We start from the raw sequence: 19,230 nt of genomic DNA on the forward strand, positions 1-19,230 counted from the left end.
AAGCAGGTCCGATGGGGTTTCCAGAGTTCAGAGAAGCAAAGCAGATCTTGCAAAAGCTAGGACTATAGAGACCAGGGCAAAAAAAGCATCAGCCACTGCCACTGAACGATGTTCCTTCATGACTCTATGCTTCCAGCTCAGATTGAACCTGACTTGCGTGTTTCCTTCCCCAGGCCAGCAACTGGCTATGGGGCATCCAGAGCTGCCCCGGGGAGGGAGCTATGAGCCCCAGCCAGCAGCATTGCAGATGAAATAGCTGCCCTTGAGCGGAGTGCGCTGCTTCTCTCATCCCGTTTTCTGAATGAAATGGGTCGTGGGAGTACTGACAAGTACTTCTGCTCATAAAGCATTCACCATGGAGGGTCTGAACCTTTACCTTGAGTAAACAGTAAGATATATGTATGTCCAGTTTCTTCCCCTCAAAACCCTTTCCTTGAAATGGTCTGGTGCTTCCATGGCCAGTGCAACCAAACCCCAGCAAGCATGGGGTACTGCAGCAGCAAGCATGGAATACTGCAGTGTGACCTCCCATTGGATGCAGGTAAACCTGGAGCCCTAGATTTATTCCCATTAAGGTTGACTTTGCCCCTCAGCCACTAGAAGATTAATGATGTTTTAGGCTTGTGAGTATCTGTGTGTATGAGAGAGATACTATAAAGGCACAATATCTGGTGTGCAATCTTGTGGAATCTTTTGTCATTTTCATATGAGGGGTGACTTAAATGTACCCTTGGCTAAAATTATTAGTTTTTATAATATTACTATTTTTATTACTTCAATTTCAGCCTGACTGGGAGTCCAGTCTTGGAGTAAACCTCATTTTGCTGGGTACTGGATAAACACACAGCTATAAGGTTCCTGCCTTATCGCACTGGTGGCCCTAATTCCCAGTTGGGGGGCAATGCATTGGCTTACCACCCAGTTCCAGACCCCAGAGGTGGTTGCCTTTCAGTCATGTAGATGTGGCACGCACACAAAATATGTTATAGGCTTCAGGTGAAACTTAAACTGAGCTGCAGGATGACAGAGAAGAGATCTGTGTCTTTGTGCATGAGAACATCTTGAAAAACAGGGCTCTGGGTAACTGGGTAAATGCACCCCATCGGTGTGATGTTTGACCATTGCTTAGCACACAGATTCTAGGGACAACACACATATCTTAACATGCCGGCATCACTTACACCCAGGGGATTCATCCTTTTTAAAGAAAACCTATCCCTATGAACCCAAAACCTTGGATCTTTAATACTGAACTAAGCAAGTATCCTATGCAAATAATTTTCAAAAGTAGAGGAGCCAGCTATTTTCCCTTCCTTCCTCTCCTTTCTGAGTCATACTCTCATATTCCCTCTAGTGCTTGCTCACTCCACTCAGCCAGTAGGGAAAATTTCTCTCCTGTGTTTCAAGAAGCCCCTCTGCAAGCCACAGGACCCACAAGCCCTGGTTTCCCATGGGAGGACATCCCACAGCAAAGCCTCAGCTGCCCCTTTTCCCTCTCTGATTTTAAATCCCTTTCAGAATCTCCTCCACTGCTTTCAGACCCTGCTAGTGCCCCATCTCCAGCTGTGCTAGTACAAACTCACCTTGTGGCTGGGTCTGGGGTAAGGATGTGTGGCCGGTAGCTGTGCACTGACTGCTTACAGCAAGGACAAGGAAAAGGATAGCCATCCTTTCTTCAGTAGGGCAGGAGGAGCATCAGCTGGATGAGAGGTGCAGCAGGAGAGGAGCCGGGGGGGGGGGGGGGGGGGTGTGCTGTGCCATGCTCGTTGCAGCTGGAGCCGTGGGGAAGCCAGGTCTGCAAACAGCTCCAGCAGATCCTCACAGAGCCAGCATGAACGGGACTTGCAGCTCGGGCAGGTTTGCACAGAAAAGGCAAAAAGTTCCCCATGCGGATTGTCTGCACTCCTATTCCAGAGTGCATAACAAAAAAGTATTGCCAGATTTTACATATACGTGTACACCCAGATGTATATGGATAAAAAAACATATTTTCCACTGCCCTCGCTTTCAGAAACAATGACATTGTTTTGGATGAAATTTAAATAAAATAGCAGCTTGAGGCAGATACGTTTGGCAAAAAGAGAAGCAACTGGAAACAGTGTCTTACAAATATTGTGCGGGTGTCTTAACAGGAGGTGCCACCAGCTCTGCCTGAAGCCGCAAATTACTCATTTCAGCCCCTGCATCTCACGGGAGTTTCACAGGACTGGCAGCACAATGCCTGATGGGGACAGGGCAGGCGATGGGTACCCTGCTGGGTGTAGGCTGTGTTGGGGCACTTGAACGCCAGGTGGTGGTTTTGGACAGGGAGGCCTGGGCACCCCTGCCCTGGTGATGCCCAAGGGCTGGCTGCTGCAGCCGCCCACCCCTCACAGCCAGAAACCTCCCCAGCCTGCAGTGGCACTGGGCAGCACAGCTTTCCCTCAGCTGAAGCCATTCAGAGCATTTATTTGATCATCATCTTGCTGCTGAGAGCTGCCATGCCCTCAGAAGCCCCAGTCTGTGCCAGGGACTCAGAAACATGTTTCTCCTTGGTGTTGTACACCAGAGTTGACACGTCTTCTGCTTCACCCGCAGCTGCTTGCGTTGCAGCATCCTGTAGCTTGGGTATGTTCAACTCCTCCAAGCACCCACCAGAAACATGAAATGAAAACGGAGCTTGTCAAAGCGTCGCTGTGGGACCAGGAACAGGTTCTGTTTTGTGAAATTAAAGGGGTGCCCAAAGGCATCTTGAGCTGATTCTGTCACCAAATCCTGCCTGCCCAGCATGTGGGGTCTCAAGAGGCTGTGCTCTGCTCAGTGCCAGCACTGCTGCCCTCAGCATCACCGTCTGTAGCTGCAGCTGTGATTTTTTTTTCTACAGAGCTAGGGGTGGATGAGTCACTCTGCAAAACAACAGAGGAGTGAGAGAGGCCAGGCCCATGCTCAGGTATGCCCAGGTAAATCCAAGAGGTCTCCACTGCTTTCAGGGAGCTCCCCTGGCAGCCAGAAGCCACCATTTCAGTAGCTTGCAATAGGGAATAGGCAACCATCCCACAGGCAGCCACTCTCCAGGGGCCACTGGGTGCACAGAGTGCTCAGGTGTGAATCATTCTTGCCTCAGCAGCGGGAAACTGGAAGCCACTGGGACAGAGATAGTGACAGAGATATTGCAGTATGCTGAATTTCCAGAGGCTCTGCGTGCAGCAGCACAGAGCTCCCACACCTCTCTGTGGTGGCCTCTGCAGGGCTTTGCTCTCTGGAAGGGGAAGACAGGTGGGTTGCTGTACTGCTGTTGCGGTGAGCTACACTCTGGCACCACACAGGAGCGAGACACGCTCTCAGGCAGCTCAGAAGGAGGAAGGCTCTCCTGACCAAGAGCGACCCCAAGGTCTCCATCACCCCCTCGTCACCCTCCACATCACAGCAGGTGCACGGAGTGGTAGGGAACAGTCTGGTCCTGCACCCCGGTGATCCTCCACCTTTCTAAGAGGATATCTATGCCGTCGTGTTACTCCACAGCTGTCTTGCTCTTAAGACCATCCAGACAGCCAGGAGGCCTGGAGGGAGGAAACCGAGGCATGGGGTGGGGAGTGGCCCAAATTTGAACCTCAGCACTACAGGCAGTGAAGACACAGTCAGTTCCAGCCACGTGGCACAACAAAATCAACTGCATGCTTGGGCACAGCTAACAAAAGACAGTAGAGATTTCACCTGTAGGATCATTGCACTGGAAGCACCTGGAAGCAGCTCTCAAGGTGCCTTCAAAATTATAGCAGAAGATGTTCTGAGTTCCCAGGGAGCAAAGATGACAGGAATCGCTTTCTTTCCTGTCTCAGCTGTGTAGAGTACATGCATTACGCAGCTGCTACTTTACCCCATAGGATCAGACCTACCAAGACATTTAGGTACTAACTTCCTACTGAGTTCAATGCCAAGTTGGATATGCAAACAAGAAAGAGCTTGACTCCCAAATTCCTCTTTGGGTCTGACTTTTAGCTTTGGACATTCTCATTCCAGTGTTAGTCCATTTGCTTCAGCCTCGTGTCTCTAGAAATATTGTAAAGACTCAGAGGAAATAAAAAACCTTGGATACATTCAGCCAGTTGTGCAGTTCTCCCACACAGGCACACATGTACCCTATAGGTAATCAGTTGCAACACTGTAGGGTGGAATCCAGCCCTGGATGTGGTAGCCAGTGATGATTAAATTAGCCAATGCTTTTTAAAAATCCAGCCATACATGCTTGATATTGAATGTCTGCATTAGTGAAGACCACAGGCTGTCTATTCAGTGTGCAAAGCAATATCCTTTGTAATTCCTTCTAAATTTATTGCTGTTAATGTCATAGAAACCTATTGTTCTCATACTGTGGGATAGGGTCAGAAGGGAGGAGCTGATGAGTTCTCGCTGTGCCCTTCAGAATTTGGAATATCTCAAATGCTTTTTAACTCTGCTCCTTGCTCAGCTAGAGAAAGGCTTCTCTGGCCATGGCTTTTGCAATTTCTCATCCTATGGGACACTGCTAAGCAGACCAGTTCTTTTTTCCTTAGTAGATCTCGCTGTACCTTTAAAGCAGGATTAAGTGGCTCACAGGTCTTATTACCCCTCAAAGTGCAGATGAGACACTCAATGAAAGGGCAGCCTTTGAGATGCACAAAGGAGAAGTGCTAGAGGCACATTCAGGTAAGCAAAGTGGGATGGCAGGAGTGAGCCCCTAGCTCTCCTCCAAGCAGTGCTGCCACAAGAGCAAGGCCACACATCACATCTGTGCAGCACTGGAACAGAGAGACCCCTGGGTAGCTCGAAGCAAGCTTTGGCACCAGAGGTGCCAGAGATTCCACTTTGCTGCTCTTCCTGGGCTAACTTAACCAAGGCTAGGCAATTCACCGCACTCGCACTGTACTGCACTGGAGATATATTATTTTCCATCATCTGCTAGCCCAATAGAGATTACCCTCCACCAAATAACAGGTCACAATAGGAGGTAAGCTTCCCCCATCGTATTGTACCAATGCCACTGAAAGTCTCAGGGGATATTCATAAACCCAAGGCACTTCTGCACCAGGCAAGATGTTTCACTCAGTGCTGTGTAACATAGCTGTTGAGATTAATTAGGTGCACAAAGCAATGGACTTGCTGCCAACAGCAGGTTATGAGGGTACGAGCACTAAACTGGCTGCACAGAAGTACACCTCTGGGACAAAAGACAGCTGGCTAGGTCTGTGTGGTGGCACTCTTTTGGCTGGAGCGGTAGCAGTAGGTGCAAAGATATGGGATGTGGGTGAACAGGCCAGTAGTATCACTGGATACTCAAGGCTTCTGGGCATACTGGGCTTGTTCATACTGTACAAACACAGTTTTGTTACTCCCTGACTCCCTCTGTGCTGATTAGGAGATGCACAACCCATTGAACTCAGTTTCTAGTTGTAGACATATCATAAACCTGGTCTTGTACTTCTCTTTCCACAACTCTTACCAAAATTAGGCCTGTGTGGCTGACACTAGCAGGTACGTTGTTTTCTGCATGGTTTCAGGACAACCAATGTCAGCAGTGAGGCAATTTCACAGTGTGGCTGGGTACTGGCTGCCATGGTCTTAAATCATGCAGTGCCTCCTTTGCCAATGTAATCCTGGTTGCTGAGTTCAAGTCAGCTGGGACAAGGTGAGTAGATATCTAAGTATGCATAAAGACAAATGGGAAAAGCCGAAATAGGTTATAAATGCTCCAGTCCTTATACAAAAATCAGTCTTCAGGGCACTTTGATTACTTAGCTCTGGAAGTATGAGAGCTCCCATGTTAGAAAGGCGGTTAAATGACTTGCCCCAACAGTCACATATGGCAGAAGTGAGGTCAGGATTACAGAGCCGGGTCCCCATCTCGCCAACCCACTAGCAGGCTGGTAGGCCATATTGACACTATAATTATACATTCCCCTTTTGCCCCTAGAGCTTTTTGCTAGAGCAAGATAATTAAGCTCTCCTTCTGGCTATCCTCTTTTAATGAAATGGTGCACATAACACAGCTTGGTATTTATTAATGCTAATGTGTTTTTAAAACAATTTGAGGCAGCAACGCACCTTTCACTTGTGTGGTTGTGGTGCATGTCCAGCATCATTCCCAATGTAATGATGCCATGCATCTCCCATCGGTCTCCTTTAGAAGGCAGTCTGTAACATAAAATACAGCAGCCTCCATTTACAGTCAGGTCATTCTGAATGAAAAGCAGGTCCAGGCTTGAACTAACAAGAGCAGATGCCGGCTTCCCCCTCTCTATGAAGTGCTGATGGTGATTTATTAATTTTTAGAACAAGGTCACAAGTTTACTTGCCTGCTGAATCTGAGTTAGTGACCTCACATCTCGTAGGCAAGTAAACACAAGCCTTCAGTATCTGACACTCCCAATGTTTCTTAATGAGGAGAAGCAAAAATGTAAACCTCAAATTTACAATAGCCAGCTGAGGTTACATATTAATACCTCGGTTGCTTGAGCTGAGATGGTTTGATTAGAGCAGATCAGCTCTCTGTCACAAAGAGACCATAGCAGTCAAAATCACGCTGGCGGCTGGTGGCAGAGGAGGAGGGCTGCAGTGCACTGAGCAGGACCCTGGGGCAAACATGAACTACCTCACTGGTCACTTTTTAAAGATTCTGGTTTCCAGTGCAAACACTCTTGAAGTGACTCTGCTGCTCAGGATATGTCCTTGGGAACGCCTCCGTGGGCTGATGTGAGAGGCTGCAATACAGTTTTCCTTTCCTGGGAGAACAGGTTCTGGCCCAGAGACCCCTGCATTGATCGGGATGGGGCCTCCGAAAGGTCTCTGGTCCCATGCACAGCCCAGACCAGGGCTGGTTCTGGAGGACTGGAGGTATTTTGAAAGCATGTGAGGTCCAACTCCAATGATATGACATTTGTGAGATGAAGACACAGCCTTCGCATGAAGGGGTACGCGTTACAGCCACATTACGGCTGTAGGGTGATGTGGTCACACAGGCAGCAAAGACCAGATCCTGACCCACATGGGCTTCTGCCATTCCCTCCAACCCCAGAAACCATCGTGGCTTTCCCCCAGCTGCAGACCCGGCCCCCTGGCTTCATCCTGTCTCTGAAGGGCAGAGCCGGCTGTTGGCAGCAGCTCCAGCCCTCGCCCCCAAAGGGTGCACGAAGGGTGTGGGGGCACAGCCCCAAGGGCAGCCGCATGCCTGGAATCATCATGGTCTCCTTGCTGCAAGGGGACAGCGAGACCCTCCAGGACATCTCACTGCTTCGCCAGGGGCTGGGGTCAGGGTGTGTGTGGGACCCCGGCAGGCTTACTCAGAGATTCCCTGCTTGGAAATAAACTCCATGGCAGCTCCCAGCATGCTGGTCCCACTGGCTCATGCACCACAGGAGCACTGAGCAGCAGGCGAGTCCTGCTGCTCTGACAACATGCTTATTAATAAAAGACAGGAAAACTAGCTGAGATGGTTTATAAACTGCACAGGCCCAAATCTGGCTCACATTACTCAGGGGAGCAACTCCACCAAGGACTGAGGAGTTGCACTGGCTGAAGTCCAAGCTGAGCTTAGCACAAATACTGCTTAACTTTTCCACGAGACATTAGTGAGTCTAATAAATCCCTGCATGACATCTTCATTAAACAGGATTTACTATAATATACTATATATGCTTTAAGCTTCACCTGCATAAACAGCCATGTTAACACTATAAATTACAGTGTTCATATTAACATATTGCAGGCACCTCAACCAAGGTGAAATGCTTAACAGCTTTCAGTAAGCACCCGAATTGCAAGAAAGTGTGGAATGAGAGAGAAGCTTCTCTAGTAGCTGACACAGACTGCATGAGCACTGTAAGCCTTTTACAAAATTATTCTTAAAAAAAAAAAAAATAAAAGATCTAAACTCCCAAAGTTTTGCATATTGCAGTATTAGTGATAAACTTCAAGGCTTTGTAACAGAAATTGGCTTTGATTTTTGAGATACGCATTACATCATAGTCTTCTTTTAGGGCATTATGTCATTCCTGCTGAGACGCATTATCTCGTCTTGGCCCAGCATTAACAATTTTTGCGGGCCTACTGCAGTGTTCCCAAAGCACTGCTGGGAACCACAGACTGAAATTTGAAATGGAGGGAACAGACAGGTGCTTTCAGGATAAAGCAAGGATATTCCCAAAACCCCAGAGAATCCCATCATCTCTCTCTCCACAAAAGCACAATTATAAAAAGGGGCTGTGAACGCTAAGAGGAAATGGGAAACCTTCAACCATGACTAAATTACAATTCCCTCTCTTGTTATAAACTAATGCTATTCATTGGAGGGCTTTAATTTGTCTGCTCCATTTTTTACTTAGATTGGGTGTTTCAGTGAGTTGTCACATTTTGGTGCTTTAAGGCTCTTTGCTACAGCTGTAGTGTATTTCCTAGAAAGATTGCAATAGCAACTTTTTCCATCACAAAGGAATGATTAGTGGCATAACCAGAACTCAGGAGGCAGGACATCATTTAATCCTGCCAGAGATCTCTTTCCCACTTGGACTGAAAGCTTTTCCTTTTCTTCATGTCCTTTCAGATTGCAAAGTCTGAATTAGAAAGCATTAGAAAGGAGAACAAGTCCTTGCATGTACTTGACACCTGCTGTCCCCATCCCCATGTTTGCAAGGTGACTTTCTGGCCCTAGCAGTCTCCTTTCACAGGCAGAAGTTTTATGGTTTGGGGACCAAGTGCTTTTAATACTTAATGTTCCCAAAGGGATGTGCATGGCAAGTCCCCATCCTGCTGCACTTTGCAGTTGTGACAAGGTTTTGCAGGTAACTCCTTCTTAGATGTAAAACTGCTACCCACAGGAGGGAAAAAACAGCCTGATTTGTTAAAGAACCAGTCATGAGAGGTGGAAAAAATGGGTTTCCAGATATTTTCACCAAAAATGTACTCATGGGTTTTTTGGCAATGATTCCTTTCACCAAGAAAAGGTGATGATGTGCTGTAATAACTCACCCAAGGAAAACGTGCATGTCATGACAAGACAGTGAGTTACTCGCTACCTGAAGTGGCAACAAGGCAGCCCACAGACGGGTGGGATTACTGGCTGCTGAGCACTCTGAAAAGTCAGGGACTAATGTCATATATAACATGGTGGGAGCTGCTAGATTCACTGACGTGAAATGCTATTACAGATTGGTACTTTATGGGTCCTGCATGGCTCGGGACGTTAGGCCATGACTCACCATCAGAGGAGAATACATTGATCTGAAAGATCCACACTTCTGAAAGATGCTTTAGTTAAGATACCACAGCAAAATGCACTTAAGTGCACAGCCCTCCTGGCTGTGGGGTCCATCCCTGCAGGGGGCGCGGGTCTGGCCCCACATCTCATGGACCCCTCATGCCTTTCCCTCCCAGGCTTCCCATGCCTATGCAAGCAGCAGTCCATAGGGCGTGCCTCCCCGCGTGCCTCCCCGCGTGCCTCTGCACGCCTGGAGCACCTGAGAGGCCAGCCTGGGGCTTTTCCCTTGCCAGCACCCCGTCAAACACCATGGGCAGCAGGGACCAGTCAGGAGTCCTCTCCAGCACCCAGCCCAAGGCGATGCACAAACTCAGCAGCAACTTCTCGATGTCAGGGGATGGCGGGCTCCAGATCCTGTGTGTCTTGGGAGCAGACCCTGCATAAATAATTCCCCTTAGCTGCAAGAAAGACAGTGAGGCCAAAGGTGAGCCATACCAGCTCCTACATCCACAGACATAATTTACAGAGGGATTCTTTTGATTTTAATTAAACTGGCAAAAGTATACCAAAGCTCAAGATTTTTGTGGGTTTTGACATTTGGGGATTTGTTTTAGAAATGCTGCACCATTTTCATTTGATGTTGAAAAACAAAATTTTTCTACTCCTTATATTGAAACACTGTTCTCCGCTTTAAAACTGATCCAAGTGCCACCCTAAAATGGGAAAAAGGTTTTGGAGGTCTTTAAGCAACTTCAAAATGAAACTGAAATATCTTTAACAGGTCAGTCATCATTTTGACATTAATTCAATGAAATTCTTCAAGCTTTCTCATTGTTTATTTGGTGGTTTTCCCACCATTTTTGGTTTTGATTATCCACACAATTACAAAGTCTGTTTTTCACCCACCCATACTGCACAAGTCACAGGCAAACAGGCATTGGTTCAGTACAACCACTCTGGGCTAAAAATGGTGGGACACGGTAAAAGCCCAAGCCCTCACTGTGGGCACCTGAACTTGCCATTCACCCCAGAGTGCTAGAGATTACCAGACCACAGGCACAGAAATCCCTTTTTGGGGTACCCACAGCTTTTGGCTTCCCATGCAGCCTCACGAACACATCGTACCCCAGCCATGCCACAGATCCCGAGGAACCAGAATGTTTGTTCATCCCCCATCTAGTCTTGTAGGTAACTGGGCAGAATTGTCTCTGACTGCTGAGCTGTTCTTGTATAGTGAACATATCTGTATTTAGCCGATTCTTTAAATTTTCTGTTATGCCCCTCAGTCTAGTTCCTAAGTCCACTGCCTTATGGGTTCTTCTCTTTACCCATTAATTTATTTTCAAAGAATGCTATTTATAAAATAAATTCAGCCTCTGTATAGTTAACCCTGATTGTGTAGGGGAGCCGTGTAAAGTCATTGGTGGTCATTCATGGAGAACGCCTGCCTTGTGTCTTATTCACATGAGAATCACTATGGGTCTGACACAAAGCTCACTGCAGCCTTTCCATTGGCCTCAGAAAGCTTTGCATTAGGCCTGTCTTGAAGAGCAGGCTCTCGTCTGCTCTGCTGAAGCATTACTGAGTCGGGAGTTTTGGGAGAGGGCTCTTTTTTGGTAAGGTTTCTTGACTCTTAGTGAGGGTGATTTTAAACTGGCTGTATGTGAGCAAAATAGAAATTCTTTTTAAGTGTACCTGTAATGGACTATATCTGTCACTCATTTTATAGCATCGTAAATTAAAGGCTTTTAACTTTCAGACTATTGAGGAAAATTCACTCCAACTGAGTGCTAATGCAGTATAGTCATCCAGACTGAGCTTTCAAACCCCGGTACAAGGCTCTGTGTGGCACTGCTCTCTGCTCAGTGTGATGTGAGCATCTGGACAAGGATGTGCTGGTATTTCTGTGGCCATCCTGGAGACAGAAATTGCTGCAATATTATATTTCACTGTAATAGTTACCCTCAAATAGACATGTGCTCCATGTTGCATCAGCTTGCCGCCAGCACAGGGTGGGCAGCCGGGGCTGCAGGAGGAGGTGAATTTGGGTGATACCTGGAGGGACAGCACCTGGGAGCTAGTGATGCAAGGCCTATAAGATGGGGGCCTTGCTTTTCATCAGAAACTCATCAACACGCGATCAGAAATATCTGTCTGTGGTCAGCAGCAAAACACAGGAAATACTCTCCACTCTTCCCTATCTGGATTACAGGGAATTGCAAGAGGATGTTGGGTCCTGCCACAAATAGGTGCAAACAGGGACAGGCTCACACCTGAGAGAGAGAAGGATTCAGGGCATCCTTGTGATGTGCGAAAATAGCTACCAAAGCACACTGATATTTAGACTCTGTTGTTGCCAGTAAAGCTGCGAGCTCAGCAGGCAGCCAGCATTTCATATTCACAGTCCTCTCGGGGCTGCAATGGGGGGGAGAGGGATCAAAAGAAGTATGTCCCATGTCCCCAGCCACACTCCACCCCAAAAAGGGGTCCAGATTTGAAGCAGGTGCTGGGGCTTTGGGATGAAATGTCAGCTTTTGAAGCGCTGCTTGGGACTGCCTTGGCCTGGTGCCCGGATCCCACACTGCTATCCCAGAGGCTGCTGAAATGCCAGGGGGTCAGGCATTGCCCTGAGGCCCAAGGATCCCTTGCCCTCACCAGGGACATGGAGAGACGAATTTCAAAGATGGTGGAGGGGACAAAATATCATGTTATGGCTCTTGTCCTCACTTGCTGGCTGAATTGCCTTCTCCCTCCAACCCACGTTGCAAAGGCTGAGAGAGGCCCCTCTGCTTTCTCCCCCTCTTTACAGATGACAACCTTGCTCTGGCACCTCCTGAAAAGCAGAGGCTCCAGGAGTACATCTGAACCACAGAGCCGGAGGAGAGTCATCTGGGTGCAGTAGCATGGGGCAATGGCTCATGGGAAGGAACAACATCTCTCAGCCATGAAGCAAGTAGGGGTCAAGACCTGGCTCTAAAAGTCAGTGCAAGCAAGAGCCACATGTAGCTGTTGCTGGGGATTTGCAGCACCTCCTCAAGCATGGGCGGCAGCTGTTGAAGGAGGATCAAGACAAGGGGTTTTCCTTCATTTTCTCCTCTGTCTCCGTGCTCGGTGGCTGTAGTGCAGCTCCCCAGCAGAGCTGCAGGCTGGCTGTATGGGAGCAGAGTGAGCTCAGCTGACAGTTTTAAAAATGAACTCAGTGAGGCAAAAAGATCATTTTTCTCTCCTGACATTTTCAACTACTTAGTTGCTTAATTATCTGTTACCAGAATGTTTCCCTATAAGCACCAGCAATTTCACCCATTAGCAATTAGTGAGAACAGTTATTCCACTGAACTTTGTGCAGTTGAATAAATAGATTAATACCCGTCCCTCTGAGTATGACTACATGAGGCAGATTCCCAGCTGGAGCAAGCTGACTTAGTGTTATTCATAGTAACATTTTACTTTTATATTTAAAAAGCAATTTGAAAAAAAAACAAATCTTTTTGTTTCTTTAAGAAGAATGACTTTATCTCCTCCTATTTGGGTATTCTAGCAACCATATGCACTTTTGTCATGCAAATAATTTCAGTAGTGATCCAGTGAACAGATAAATTTCTGCCTTGCCCATATTCTGGCTATTGATATATACATTTTTAGAAACAGCAGCCAGTAGAAATCCCCTGAAACATGCCAGGCTAGAGTGAGCTTTAATGAAACCACCTTCACATTACATCTTCCAGCTCCAAAATATCACAACAATTTTAAAGAAGAGAACTTCTAATGAAATTACATCGCAAGTAATAACTACACTGGGCCGTTAAAACTCGCCAATGGAAGATTCATACCACAAATGTGATACTGTAATTAGATCCATTTTATCATCTACAGATAAAACACCCATCTTCCTCCAGAAACTAAACAATCAGGTCCTGTCTTTCAAAGACTTTGCAATACAGCAAATTCAGTGTTTATAAGTTAGCTGTTCCTGTATAAAGAACACTAAAAGACTAAAAAGGAGGGCTGACATATACTTTAAAAGAAAAGAAGGATTCTTTAAAAATGTCTACAGAAAAAAAAAAAAATTAGAGAAAAGTCCCTTTCTCTGAGTTTTCCCTTGCAGTTTTGATGAGGCATGTCCCCAAGAACTGATCTGTGTTATTTTAAAACTTTTTCAACTTTGTGCAAACATGCATGGATTCTGTCACTAATTCACAAGGTTTCCTTTCTTAAGAATTGCTCCCTTATTACAGGAACATTGCCTTTTTTTCCTTATTTAAAAAAAAAAAAAGATCCTTAGGGCTGCAGAGACCTGCATGTGATTTTGATTAAAGTCAGGAGCTAGAGAGGTCAGCCACATCTGTGTTTATGTCTGTGATTACAGAGTAGCTCTTCTCTGCCGTCGCCCATCGGGCAGCACGGGTAAGACAGAAACTTGTGTGTGTGTGTGTGGTTCCAGCAGAGAAACATGAGCTAACTGATCAGATATCTCACAGCCCGAGGTGCAAGCCAGCCTGAGACACTTCTGCCATTAGGTGACCCCGCTCATCACACCCGGGCATCTGAGGGCAGCCACTGGGTGCCTGACACCTGTAAGACATTCAGTCCCCATGCTGCCCGAGGCAAGGGGGGCACATGCTGCTCCCACTGCACATGCATGCCCAGCTGCCCCGGCGTGGACCCCACCGGGCACCCACCTCCACCCTGGGCCATCCCGCAAGGCTGTCTGGGCCATGTCACCTCTGCGGCCAGCGGAGATACTGAAAGCAAATGGAGATTTTACAGCTAAATTTAGGCGGCTATGGAAGCTGACCTGATATTCTCCACCACCCCATCCACAAGGTGCTTAACAGGAGGTACAAGCCCATCCTGCTCCCTTTGGAGAGGAGCTCAGCCTCCACCCAAGGGTGGCTTCTCCTTCAGGTGTGGAGGAAACAAAGTCAGGGGAGGCCGCAGGCACACGGAAAGGATAAATTAAAAGTCTGGTAAGGGAGGTGGTAAGCATGAGTCCACAAGCTGCCCCCTCCTGCCCTGGCAGGAGCATGCCTGGCTGGCCCCGAGCCCCAGAGATCCTGGCACATACCGAGGGACCTGCGTTATGCTGGGTCCTCCTCTCCAAGTGTGGTTCAGTCACCTCTAAACAGGATGTTCACACTATTAATAGCTACTCACTGGAGCATGAGGGTATTTATTTACAAGCATCCCATATTATTTTAACCCTTAGCGCTGGGAGTCACTCTCTGTGTGTCCTGCCTCTCCTCGACATTGGCACTAAGGTAGGTGTAATGCAGGTATAACACAAAAGCAAATAACACTCTTCCATGGATGAAAACTTTGAACAGAAAGCCCCAGTGTCTTCGCTCAGCAGCAAAGCGCAGTGCACACACAGAGCAAGCTTATTTATTTTTAAGGAAAGTCACCTTTTCCAGAGGGATGTGAAAGATCATGAACGGAAACCGTGAAAAGCAGCTCCTGGGAGCAGCACTTTACTGCAGAAATGGGCCTGCCGCAGCCTGGGAGAAAGAGAGGGAGAGGAGCATCTGCTCTCCTTAAAGCCAGGGAGGGCTTGGAGAGGCAGGACATGGTTATTTGGGAATTTTGCCTTCTGGGGAACAGTCAGCTGTGGGGGTTGTAAACCATTTGCTCCTGACACTGACTCCTCTCTCATCTCAGAGACGTCAATGGGACATGCTCATAAAAGCAAAAGCGATCCCCACCTTCACCTCCAGGCAGGTGCACGTCCCGGCTGAGAAGCAAGCCTCACCTCCGCACGAATGACATCTTACAGAAAAAGTCAGTAAAATTTTGTTTTGCAGTGGCAAAACAAGGGGATACCTTCATGGCAACCGGGGGTCTTTTCACACCATCTCTGTAGTGGGCCCCATCATTTCTCCTCTGGTCTCACCAGCATGAGATCAAACAGCTCCCTGTGCCTGTTCCTGGCATCTTCACAGGAGAAGAGCTGAGGTGCGGGGGAAATCGCACTGCCTCATGTGGGCCCTGCAGACTGGGAGCATGCCCAGCAACTCGCCGTGCTCTAGGAGCTACCCATCCTGAAGCAGCAAATTTTACATTTTCAGCTTTCTGCTCCATAGCCATAGTCATCCCATAACTCACCACGGTGATGCAGATACACTGGCTTTTGACCTAACAGCTGTTACTCCCTTTAAGCTCCTTTTCTGTGTCAGCTTGTTCAAAACATGCTAACAAGTACTAGTTTCCTGAGCTAATTCTTTAAATAGCTTTTCCCAGTTGTATCTATCCTCTCTACCATCATTAATGTTTTTGGCTGTTTATAGCTTGGCCGTTCTGGGAGAAGGTCTCTAACGCAAGAGCATAGCCATGCTGTGCTGCCTCTGCTGTGATCGCCCCAGCTGGTGGGAAGGGCTACAAGGTGTTTCTGAAGACAATGATGTGCTTCACCTCCAGAGAGCAGAGTCAAGGGCCTCCTCTGCCGTTGACTGATGGAGACTCTTCTGTGGTCCAGGATGCATGAACCTTGGCACCAAAGGCCCAACTAAAGGGAAAAGGAAAGGTCGAAGGAAAAGAAACGGGGGCCGTACACCTGTGCTGAGTCATACTTCAAAGACTTTCTAGTGGCACCTCCTTTGCGAGGCAGAGGCAACACAGGCTTCCTCCCTTGTGTCAGGAGCCAGGAAGAGACTTGGAAAAAACAAATAAAGGAAGGTGCTGTTGTTGGAGGCCTCAGACCTACCCCCATGGGAGTCACTGGTGTGAGGCCCTGCAGCGTGACACTGCGGGCTCAGCTCCCCTTACTCAGGCCTGAGTTACTCCTGCTGAAGAGCCGAAACCATGGTCTGGCCCTTTCCTCCTTTGCTCCTCTGGCCATAGGGACAGCCAACAGGCTATGGCTTTCTTATAACTATTTCTGTGGTGTGTCCTTTAAGCTAAATGTTCCCCTGGTCCTTTTCCCTGTTCAACCTGAAATGCCTCCCCACAATGCTGATGAGATGACATTTCTGGAAGCATCGTGTTTCAGCAGCAATAAACTTAACGAATGAATAAGGCATGAGCCATATGTTCAGAACAGATTTAGGTAAATTTGGGGATAACCTGTCCCTGTGGAAATGTCCTTGTCCTTACTGTAACCGCTGCAGTGTGCCCAAAGTTGGTTTGAATTCCTCCAAGACTTGGAGCTGAGTGTGTCCTCCTAGGCACCAGCAAAGGCCACCACAGTGTCCTCAGGCGGGCGAGGGCCACGCATAGCGAGGTGTGTATGGCTCTCGTTCCAGGTGTGTCACCGGGCCTCATTGACTCCAGCCATAGCTTGTCCGCGGGCCCCTACAGCGGGTCCCTCTCTGTGGCTCCTGCCCAACCTGGGCCTGTCCCCAAGGCTAACGCAGGGCCTGTCCCCAGAGGCCACGCAGGGAGGGACTTGCAGACCCGCTAGCGAGGCTGACATATCTACTGTGTACGAAGTAACAGCATCCAGCTTTGCTGAGCTGGGGGTGGCAAAGGTGAAGGATAATAGCCTAGATCAGGATCACCCGCAGCTTCTCAGACACATCCCTGACAGATACTGAGAATCGGACAAAAACTGCAGTGGTAATTTACTGATGACCATCAGGAGCAACCTACTGAGCTCTTTGAAGACTGAGAGGACCTCCCTCTCCTTTGAGTTCAGTGTACGTTGATGCCCACTCCTCATCTGGGGTGGCTGCATTTGGGTTTGGTTCTTTCCAACACAAATCCCAGTGGAAGACCAGAGGAGTAAAGTGAAATGTCAAATTAAGCCTTTAATATGAAAAGCTCAGGGTGGTGTAGTGGTGGAAGTAAAGTGAACACATGCAGACGAAACACACATGTTACTGAGCATGTCTGTGTTGGCCATTCCGCACAGGAGACTGCAGGCATCTGCGGATGTGTCCGTAGGATAATCCTTGGAGATGCTGTACAATGTTATTAGAGCTTCTTTTTTGCAGATAAAAGAAAGGAATACCCTTATATCATTTGGTAGCAGCATTTTCAGCATTCCCCACATTTTATGTACAAGAAATGCTGCTCATGATTTATCGCCATATTTATATACACTACCTCTTAAAGGCGCATAAGCTCTTTTTCCTTAGCTTGCATTACTTAGCTACTGGTTGTTTGTTCTGGAATCTGGATTTACCTTAAAATCTCTTCCAAATTACAAAAATTTGTTCTGTTTACTAAGTAGCTTTCTCCTGCACTGTACCCTGCATTCCCTTTGAATTTGTCTTTATCTTTCACTTTTTGTTCTGCATGATGGAGCCTCAGGTTACTGTCAGGTGGCCAGAGCTGTTTATTGCTTCCCAAGTGTTGCTGTTTGCTGTGCAACTGAAGATGGACCAAAAAAAAGAACAACGGCCTTTGTTCATTTTATTATTTATGTAGGGATTGTTTCTTCATGTCTTTTCTTCTCAATATAAGTGGATTGATTCAAGGATCAAAATGGAACATGTTCCACTTCAACAGAATATTTCTCTCTAAAGTTAGAAGTTGGCCACAGAGCTATAGGCCACTGTCATACATAAGTCATTATAAGGAAAAGCAACGAACAGACAGTATATCTTATAACCCACCTGTGTTTATTATTTGATAGTTGACTAAAAACTGGAGTTTTGCTAAAACTCAAAAGTTGAGACATTTTAATTACTCAATCCTTTAATATACTGACTATGTAGAAAGAAATGCAGAATGCAGGGAGGTATCTCCCCCTGTGAAGATATTAATCTGTAAATCCAGTAAAAAAATTAAGCCGGTCTGAGCATCCTCATGCTCTGGCTTTCCTGATCGCTGCCTTCCAGAAGCAAGGTCTGCCTCTGCTTGGGTTTCACGAGGAGAGGGACATTAGTCCATAGCTTATATTCTTCTATTATTTCATTGATCTATTGTTTCTATAAGCTTAATTCTGGGTTCTGGTCTACTTTTTGTTTTGTCATACTTTTCTACTGGCCCAATAAAAAGATTTTTTTAAATTAAAAATAAATTTTGCTATAACTAAATTTTGATTCATACTTCTCTATTTCAACATATTTTACAGGCATTAACTAATTAGTCTAACTAGTATTCCTGTGAGATGAGTCTCATTTTTTATTTTTCCCTTAGTATTTAGCATTTTCTGCAGTCTAAACTGAACAGTAGTTTATGGTTTCAGGTTTCCAGTAGCTAATGATTTTTACCCAGACTCACTCACTCCACCAACCCCAAACAAATACTGGCTAAAACTTCTTTGTCAGGTTTTTGTTCTTTGGTCATCAGATTACATAAAACAGAAGGAAAAAGTCTGCTAGTGACTTCATTCATTAAGCATTCATCAAACTGCAGTACCTACAAATATGTAAAAAAACTGCAGAGTTTAACTGTTGTGATTCATGAAGGGCATTCCTCAAAAAAATTAAGTAGATGTTTAACTTCATACATGAATCTGTGAATACATCTTTTCAAAACTGGACAATAAATAGTATGTGTTTTAAGTTTTGTAGCGAGAGGGATTCAGAATGAAAAATAAATGGTAACATTTCTAGCAATGAATGCCAAACATTCAGAAACCACAGCAGATAAGACCATTTTACCAAGAGAGGCTATCTGCTAAATGATAGAGCCTAAAAATCATTTTTTCCTTTTCAATTTCCTCTGAAAAAATAGCAATAGGGCCAAGTAAATAATCTACAGTTCATTGCACATTTGATATAAAATCTGCTTAAGCCAGTTTTCTGCCTGAAGGTATATAATCAAGACTAAAAAACACATCATAAAATCTCAACAAGAATATCAGAAATAATCACATCTCACTGCTATTTATATTTACTTCTTCAGCCCCTCTTGTTCATATTGGTGTGATGATGTCTAAAATAAGAAAATCAGTTGGCTAGAAATTTTACAGCTTATTCCTACTCTTTAGGAATAAATAAAATTTTCTGAGCAGCTAGCATCCTGCCAGCTGTACCTGGAGCCACACAAATGTACACTGCCCTCCTTTTATTAAATAAACTTTGGGATGAGTCAAGACATCGATGGCTTCATTAAATCCCAGCAAAGGCATAGCTCTGAGA

The 19,230-nt window shown here is 46.4% G+C and overlaps 1 pseudogene across 1 annotated transcript in view; it reads left to right on the forward strand.

The window, feature by feature from the left end:
• The first annotated feature begins 483 nt into the window (after positions 1 to 483).
• The window catches only part of LOC309601738 (proton-coupled zinc antiporter SLC30A5-like), a 97,452-nt pseudogene continuing 78,705 nt past the window's right edge, over positions 484 to 19,230 (forward strand). Inside the window, exon 1 of the transcript in view lies at positions 484 to 541. The product of the transcript in view is annotated as a proton-coupled zinc antiporter SLC30A5-like (transcript). The remainder of the gene's footprint in view (positions 542 to 19,230) is intronic.

The sequence above is a fragment of the Platalea leucorodia genome, assembly GCF_965183815.1.
Source record: "Platalea leucorodia genome assembly, chromosome: W".
In the NCBI taxonomy this organism is placed as follows: domain Eukaryota; kingdom Metazoa; phylum Chordata; class Aves; order Pelecaniformes; family Threskiornithidae; genus Platalea; species Platalea leucorodia.